We start from the raw sequence: 8,492 nt of genomic DNA, 5'->3' as shown, positions 1-8,492 counted from the left end.
ACAGATCCAATGTACTGAAGCTACTCAATGTGCTGAGTTTAATAATACTGGTAATAAGACATCATCTTCTATCACAATTAATGTAACTAAGTAAAGAATGCCAGAAGAGAACAGTCACCAGGTCTCTAATATCTACTGGCGTGAGATTGTCATCTCACTTGGCTTAGCAATACCAATTGGCCCCGTGATCTGCATATTTGCTATATGATTCCATATGTTCTGAAGAATCTGTAATATTATATCTTGTGGGCTTTTCAGAATTTTTAATAACTGTTACAGCATGTTCTTTGTGACTCATTTTACAGCATGGCCAGTGAAACTTTCTGATTGATATGGGTCCATACCGTGCAATTCAACTTACACTAGGAAGTTGAACACTTCTCTGGTCTTTTTATTCCAGTCCTGAATGCAAAATGAGGGTGGCATTTCAAAGCTACATACGAACGTTCCTGAAATACAAATTCAGTATGGCAGCACACTCACAGCAGAAAGAAACAGCAGCATGAGGCTGACTGCAGTTTTAGCTAGATTCTTGCAAGTGATTTTCTTTGCAAAACTCTGCTTTATTTTTCCTAATTCTCATAGCAGCCTTCTTATGAGTCAACTGGTCAAACACGCATTCATGAACAATGTGATTCCGTCAAAACTGAATGGTTGCATCATCAAATAATAAGTAAAGCATAATTAAATCCGCTTCTTTTCAAAATCATTCCTGTCAAGAATTAAATTCAAAAGATAACATAACTGCACTTAATTTTTTAAATAAGGATATTTCCCTTTATAGTTAATGATTACAAGATTCTTAAAGCAGTCACATCTTTTTCTCAAGTTCACATGAAATGAGCTAGAAAAAGTGCAGAGAAGAGCAACAAAGATGATTAGGGGACTAGAGGCTAAAACATATGAAGAACGGTTGCAGGAACTGGGTATGTCTAGTTTAATGAAAGGAAGGACTAGGGAAGACATAATAGCAGTGTTCCAATATCTAAAGCAGGGCTGTCAAACTCCTGGCTCGTGGGCCGGATGCATCACGCATGCATGCTATACCAATGCCCTGTTTTGTGAAGGGGAGAAAAAGTCCCAACACATCACATGATGCCGCTGTGGCAACATGAATTTGACACCCCTGATCTAAGGGATTGCCACAAAGAAGAGGGAGTCAAGCTATTCTCCAAAGCACCTGAGGGAAGGACAAGAAGCCATGGGTGGCAACTAATCAAGGAGAGAAGCAACCTAGAATTATGGAGAAATTTCCTGACAGTTAAAACAATTAATCAGTGGAATGACTTGGATATTCCAAAACTGGAAGTTTTAAACAAGAGATCGGACAACCATTTGTCTGAAATGATATAGGGTTTCCTTCCTGAGCAGGGGTTGGACTAGAAGACCTCCAAGGTCCCTTCCATATCTGTTATTCTGTTAAAACTTGGGGAGAGGGAATCAAGTTGCTTTTCTCATACATGCATAGTAAAAACACAATATAGATAGTCCTTGTTTAGCAAATGACTCTGATTAAAGCAAATATGACAGTAATAAACAGTAATTTTTAAAAAAAAAAAAATCATTACTTGACCAAAGTGCACATTTACAATAACAAAAACCTTCAGGATAAAACTGATTAAGATCTGATCAGTTTCAGGCAGCTGGGAGCCTGCTGGAGGGTTCCCAACAACTAATTAAGGTCATGGAGCTGAGCTATTATTTTGTGGTCAGCACGTTTTAGAGATGGGATAGGCTACAGAGAAAAGCAGTTCCGGAAGAGACAGCTTGTTTAAGTCATCTCTCTGACCTGCAAGGGGACAAAAAACAAGGAGAGGGGGGTTAGCAACAGAAAACTGTTGGAGAGATTTTAACCTGAATGGTAAAGCAGCTAGCAGAAAACTTCCAGCATTTTTCTGTAATGTGATTCACCCAGCAACTGCTGATGGAACCTCACTAAATGAATCCTACCTGTATGTGCCATATACAATCAATCAATCAGAATAGAGCTGGAAGAGACCTTGGAGGGGTCTTCTAATCCAACCCCCTGCCTAAGCAGGAGACCCTATACATTGGCTGTCCAGTCTCTTTTTAAAAAAAAAAACTCCAGTGTTGAAGCACACCCACAACTTCTGAAGGCAACTTCTGTTCCATTGGTTAATTCTCCTCACTGACAAGAAGTTTCTCCTTAATTCCAGGTTCCTTCTGTCCTTGATTAGTTGATATACTGGAATAAAAATAAACAGTGAACTATCAGTATTACACAAACTGTAATAACACACAAAAAACCCCAACAGATTAACAATGTGTTAAATGCAGCAAACTCTAAAAATGCAGATGAAAATAAAACTCTCTTTGCTGGTCATGAAAAGTATTAAGTATGGGAAATAAGAGGCTGAACCAGGGCTTAGTGCAACAAGGTTTATTTACAAGGACTGAACGTGCTTGCTCAGCCTGGAACTGGCTCGCAGCGAACAGCGAAAGGGCTGGACCCAGCAGCCTGCTTTTATAGCAGGCTGCTGGGGAAACCCAGCCAATGAGAAGGGGCAGCTGCCCCTGCAGCGTGAACGGACCTGGGTGGGAACTTCTTCAAGGTCCAGGGACATAACACCCCTTCCCCCCAGATGCGAACACGCATAGTCCTTGAGGTATACGGGAGGTTTGTGCTGACGTCCAGAGCGGCGCAACTCTGGTGTGCTGTTTGGTGGATCAGAGTCCGTCGGTGACTGTTGGCTTGATGATGAGTCCCGAGTACCACCCTCGGTCGGAGCAGGTCCGGGGCTAGAAGGGCTGGACGCTGGGAGTGTCCTCACGCCGTCTGGCTCGGATGGGTTGGACGCTAGGTCGCCGCAGTCAGCATTTGGATTCTCTGGTCCGGCTGAAGGTGTTAGCAGGTCATCGGGGTAGATGTTGCTGTGTGGTAGTTGCAGCGGACTCTCACCGGTCTGTGCCCACAAGTCGCGGCTGATGAGGGTGCCCTGGCGTCTCCAAAGCTGGTCCAGATGTCGTCTCCAGACCCGGCCATCTTCCAGCTTAACCCGGTATGATCTGGGTCCTGTGATGGCTACGATTTCTTCCGGGATCCACAATGGGTCGCCAGCGAAGTTTCTCGTGAACACGGGTTCCTGCAAGACAAAATGCCTACTCCCCGATGTGGAAGCGAGAGGAGAGTCAGGGTGAAGCCTGTCCAATACAGTTCGCAGGCGTCTGCCCATCAGAAGCTCGGCCGGGGACTTGTTGGTTACCGTGCAAGGGGTTGAATGCTGGCTTAACAGGAAACAGGATAGTTTGTGGTGCCAGTCATCCTTGTTGAACCTGGCCAGGGCTTCTTTAGTGGTCCTAACAGCTCTCTCTGCCAGCCCGTTACTGGCAGGATGAAAGGGGGCCGTGAAGATGTGACGAATGCCCAGGTTGGCCGTAAAACGACTGAATTCGGTTGACGCGAATTGGGGACCATTGTCGGAAACAATGGAGTCTGGTAGACCGTGCGTAACGAACAGGCGAGTCAATGCCTTGATGACTGCTTGTGAAGTGGTCGTGGATAGTTGTGCCACATCAATCCACTTTGAGTAAGAGTCTACGACCACGAGGAACATTTTGCCATGCAATGGGCCCGCAAGATCGATGTGAATCCTGGACCAGGGTGCGTTGGCACTTTCCCACTTGGTGGGGTGGCAATTGGAGGGGATGGACGGGAAACCTGGCAGGGATGGCAGGAGCTTACCCATTTGTTGATGTCCTCGTCGAGGCCGGGCCACCAAATGTAGCTTCGCGCCAACGCCTTCATTCTGACGATGCCCGGGTGGCCCTCGTGCAACGCCTCCAGCACTCGGGTACGCAGAGATGTCGGGATGACCACTCGAGTGCCCCACAGCAGGCAGCCCTGTAAGCTCGACAGTTCCTGTAAGCGGGTCTTAAATGGAGTGAATTTAGCTTCAATGTCACTGCCTGGCCACCCCCTCCTCACCCAGTCCAGTACCTGGGCGATCGTTTTGTCTGCTTTGGATTTATTGGCAATATCAAGGGCAGTGATTGGGAGGTCCAGTTGGGTGACTTCAAAAATGGCGTTGACCGGGGCAGGGTCTTCAGCTGGGGCAGGCAGGGGGCAGCGGCTGAGGGCGTCTGCGTGGGACAATGTTTTACCTGGGCGGTGCACGAGTCTATACGAGTATGCTGCTAGGAAAAGGGTCCATCTGGTCATTCTGGGGGACAGAATTTGAGGGGTCTGCTTGTCACCTGCTAGTAACCCTAAGAGCGGTTTGTGGTCCGTGACTAGCTCGAAAAAGTGGCCAAAGAGAAATTCGTGAAATTTCTTCACTGCTGCAACAGCTGCCAAGGCTTCTTTATTGATCTGACTGTAATTGCGCTCTGTTGCAGAGAGCGTCCTGGAAAAAAAAGCGATAGGGGCCTCGGAGCCGTTGGGGAGCCTGTGGCTTAAGACTGCCCCAATTCCGAAGGGAGATGCGTCTGCTGCCAGTACTAATGGAAGGTTGGGGTCAAACTGGATAAGCACTGCCTCTGATGTGAGTAGCGACTTGACTGTGCGGAAAGCGGAGTCTTCTTTGTGTCCCCAATGCCAAACCGTTTTTTATCCAGAAGTCTGTGGAGGGGTTCTGCCACAGAGGCTTTATGGGGCAGGAACGACGCGTAAAAGTTCAAGAGCCCCAAAAAGGCCTGCAGTTCCGCTTTGGAGGTTGGAGTGGGTGCCTCGTGTATTGCCTTAACCTTGGACTCCAGGGGGTGAATGCCTGAGGCGTCAATTTTATAACCCAGAAAGTCCACCTGTCTAGTGGCAATGGCACATTTTTCTTTTTTAACTTGAGGCCATGCTGCCTGAACCTCTCTAGGACTGCTCGAACTCTCTGGAAGAGTTGGGGTCTGTTCCTGGCCGAGACTAAGATGTCATCGAAGTAGGGTACTACTCCAGGAAGGCCCTGTAAAATCCGCTCCATGAGGGATTGAAAAATGCCTGGGGCAACACTTACGCCAAACTGGAGACGCTTGCACCGGAAGGCACCCTGTGGGTGACAATGGTCTGAAGTTCTGTTGTTTGGTCATCAACAGGGAACTGTTGATATGCTTGAGACATGTCCAATTTGGCAAAGATAGTGCCAGGTTCAAAAGTATGTAATAAATGCTGAATGACGGGTACTGGATAAGCGCTAACTTGCAAGAATTTATTGATTGTGGTCTTGTAGTCTGAGCAAATTCTCAGGCTACCATCTTTTGAGGGTGTGACGATGGGCGTCTCCCATTTGGCGAAGTCTGTAGGCTCCAGGATCCCTTGTTTTAGTAATTTATCTAATTCAAGGTCTAATTTAGGCCGAATGGCGAATGGAACTCTGCGAGGTTTTAACCGAATTGGGACTGCCTGGGGATCGACTGAAAATGAGATAGGGGTGCCGTTATAACACCCTAACTCATCACTGAATACGTCTGAGTAATCAGCAAACAGGAGTCCGTGTCAGAGGTTGAGGTAGCATGGACTCCTGTTAGCCCTAAACCGAGGTGGGAAACCAATCAAGTCCCAAAAGTGTAGGGAGGTTGCCGCTCACTACCACTAGAGGTAGGTGGCCCTTAAAGGTTTTAAAATTAACAAAAAACTTGCCTCTGCCGATTACAGGAATGGTCTTCCCTGGTAGTCCTTTAGGCTAAGCTGGCACTTCTGGAGTCGGTTTCTTGATAGGCTGGGTTGAAGCTCCTTGAGGGTGTTCCAGGAAATAATGGAGAGCGCTGACCCGTGTCAACCTCCATGTTGCAAGGTTTACCTTCTAATAAGACGGAAAGAGAGATTTTACTAATAGAATAGCAAGTGTGATTAGCGCAGAGGTGTGTGCGACAGTTTAATACTTGCCTTTGGGGCCCGGCATGTGCGAATGAAGATGCCCTTTGTGCTACGTTGTGTGAGGCTTGGCATACTCTTGCAATGTGCCCCTTCTTATGGCAGTTGTTGCAAGTGGCTCCTTTGAATTTGCATGTGGTCCTCAGGTGAGGTCCACCACAGGAAAGGCACAGGGTGATGTGCTTGGATGGCCCGGTGTTATCTTGTCTGGTTCCTGCCTGCGGGCGCCTGGCGTTTGTGAGGCGGTGAATGTCGGCCTCGTCACTTGGGTCTTCCTTGTTGACCACCTCTTCTGAGTGGACGGGAACTGCTGTTTGCTTGGTGACAGGACCTTGGATCTCGGTGGCTGAATGAGATGCCAGCTCCTCTGCCAGGGCTTCCTCGATGGCTTGAGCGAGGTTAAGGTCTTTTTTGGCGAGCAGCCGTCTTTGTAGGTGCAGGTCCTTGACCCCGCAGACCAGCTGGTCTAGGAGCATGTCATCAAGATATCTGCCAAACCCACAATGGAGTGCTGCAGTCCTGAGAGCAGCCATGTACTGATTGATGCTCTCTTTGTCCCCCTGCTTCCTCATTCTGAAGGTGAAGCATCTGGCAATCTGTGAAGGTCTAGGAGAATAGTGGTTAGTAAGGATTTCTAACAGTTCTGTCCAGGGGACATTCTTTAACTCACATGGAGCCACGAGAGCTGTGGCTGTATCGAAGACGATGGCTCCACAGTAGGTCAGGAAATATGCTTTCTTTCGGTGTTCCCCTGCATCAGCCAATCCAATGGCGTCGATGTAATGATTAAACCGATTCTTGTATGATTCCCACTTCTCCTCATCCGGCTTGAACGCTGGGAAGGCTGGATTGGAGTTCATGTTGTGGGTCTACTGGTTAACCTGTTGGGGAAAATGCTCTCTCTCTGGGTAGCAGTAGAGGTTTAGTGCCTGTGCTAGGCAAGTGCTCTCTCTCTCTGGGGTAGCAGTAGAGGTTTAGTGCCTGTGCTAGGCAAGTGACTTCAGCTCTGGGGAAATTTCGCAATTCCCTTCTCTCTCTCTGGGGATCAGAAGGTGTTTAGACTGCAACGGTCGTTGGCAGCGTCTTTTGAAATTTGCGCCTGTGTGGGCGTTAGCGATTTCGTAATACAACGCTGTGTTGTATTTGAATGTGCTTCAGCTGACAGCTGTTTGAATTTCGCGCCTAAACGGCACGAGCGGCTGCAGCTCGCAGCGTTACACTTCCTCTGTAGCTTATGCTAACAAGCGGCTACAGGCGCTTCTCACTTTCACTAGCTTGTTTGCTGATCGCTTTCTCTCTGGGTTGCGATCAGCGTTTGCCCTTATTTTGGCTGATCGCTCTCTCTGGGCTGCGGATCAGCGTTTTAGTGATTCAGCGTTCGTTCTCATTTCGGGCTGATCGCTCTCTCTGGGTTGCGGTCAGCGTTTGCCCTTATTTTGGCTGATCGCTCTCTCTCTGGGCTGCGGATCAGCGTTTTAGTGATTCAGCGTTGCAGCTTGCCTCTGGTAGCCATCCCACCCTCGTCGCCAGTATTAAGTATGGGAAATAAGAGGCTGAACCAGGGCTTAGTGCAACAAGGTTTATTTACAAGGACTGAACGTGCTTGCTCAGCCTGGAACTGGCTCGCAGCGAACAGCGAAAGGGCTGGACCCAGCAGCCTGCTTTTATAGCAGGCTGCTGGGGAAACCCAGCCAATGAGAAGGGGCAGCTGCCCCTGCAGCGTGAACGGACCTGGGTGGGAACTTCTTCAAGGTCCAGGGACATAACAAAAAGGACCATAGGAGAAGTGCCAAGCAATCTTCCCTGGGGATGTGCTATAATGGGTTACAGCTATTGAAAATATATTTTCTCTTGCATTCACTTGCCTTGGTTCATGAGGTAGCAATAGCAATAGCTATTAGACTTATATACTGCTTTATAGTGCTTTACAGACACCTCTAAGTGGTTTACAGAGTCAGCCTATTGCCCCCAACAATCTGAGTCCTCATTTTACCCACCTCGGAAGGATGGAAGGGTGAGTCAACCTTCAGCCTGGTGGGATTCGAACTGCCAAATTGCAGGCAGCAGGCTGTCAGCAGAAGTAGTTTGCAGTACTGCACTCTAACCACTGTGCTACTGAAGTAAGATATCTGCAAACACTGAAGTAAAACATCTGGTTAAGATCTATGTGGTCTGCATGGTTGCAATATATATGAAAAAAAAGTTCCTTTAGATACTCTACTATGCCTTTTCTACTTACCAAATAAAAGATTTTCAACTCAGAAGTATTTTCTTTCATATTGTCTTTTGCTTCTGCAAAAAGCTTCCAGCAGAACTACTTCCAGTGATGCTACAAGAATTATAATGTTTATAGGCAGTCCAAGATCATTCCTCCAGCTGGATGAAGAATTCTAGGAGTTGAAGTCCACAGATCCTAAAGTCACCAAGTTTGAAAAACTCTTAATTTTAATCATCTCAGCTATAAAAGGAAGATTCTCAAGTCTCTGTGAAAGAAAACGTATGAAACTAGGTCCCATCTAATGGAAACTTTTCAGATTGTTCTACCTTATAGAAGTAAACGAGGCAATCTATCTTCATTTTACAATTATATGCTTTTTAAAAAATTGTTTTGTATACATTTTCCAAGGAACAAAAGTAATGAGAGGACCTTGGTGCTCTCTGAGCTTGGTTG

At 47.1% G+C, this 8,492-nt stretch overlaps 1 long non-coding RNA gene across 1 annotated transcript; it reads right to left on the bottom strand.

Moving 5' to 3' along the window:
* Positions 1-917: 917 nt before the first annotated feature.
* LOC148127866 (uncharacterized) lies at positions 918-8,185 on the bottom strand. The gene is made up of 4 exons (XR_015741159.1): positions 8,061-8,185; positions 7,819-7,959; positions 2,107-2,206; positions 918-1,789 (listed from the first exon to the last, which is right to left on the bottom strand). It is a non-coding gene; the product is annotated as an uncharacterized LOC148127866 (long non-coding RNA).
* Positions 8,186-8,492: the final 307 nt, after the last annotated feature.

This window comes from Pseudonaja textilis, chromosome 1, assembly GCF_049901715.1.
Source record: "Pseudonaja textilis isolate UNSWEBS1 chromosome 1, rPseTex1.2, whole genome shotgun sequence".
In the NCBI taxonomy this organism is placed as follows: Eukaryota; Metazoa; Chordata; class Lepidosauria; order Squamata; family Elapidae; genus Pseudonaja; species Pseudonaja textilis.
Note: the sequence above shows the minus strand (reverse complement) of the source record. Positions and strands in the feature narration are given on the sequence as shown.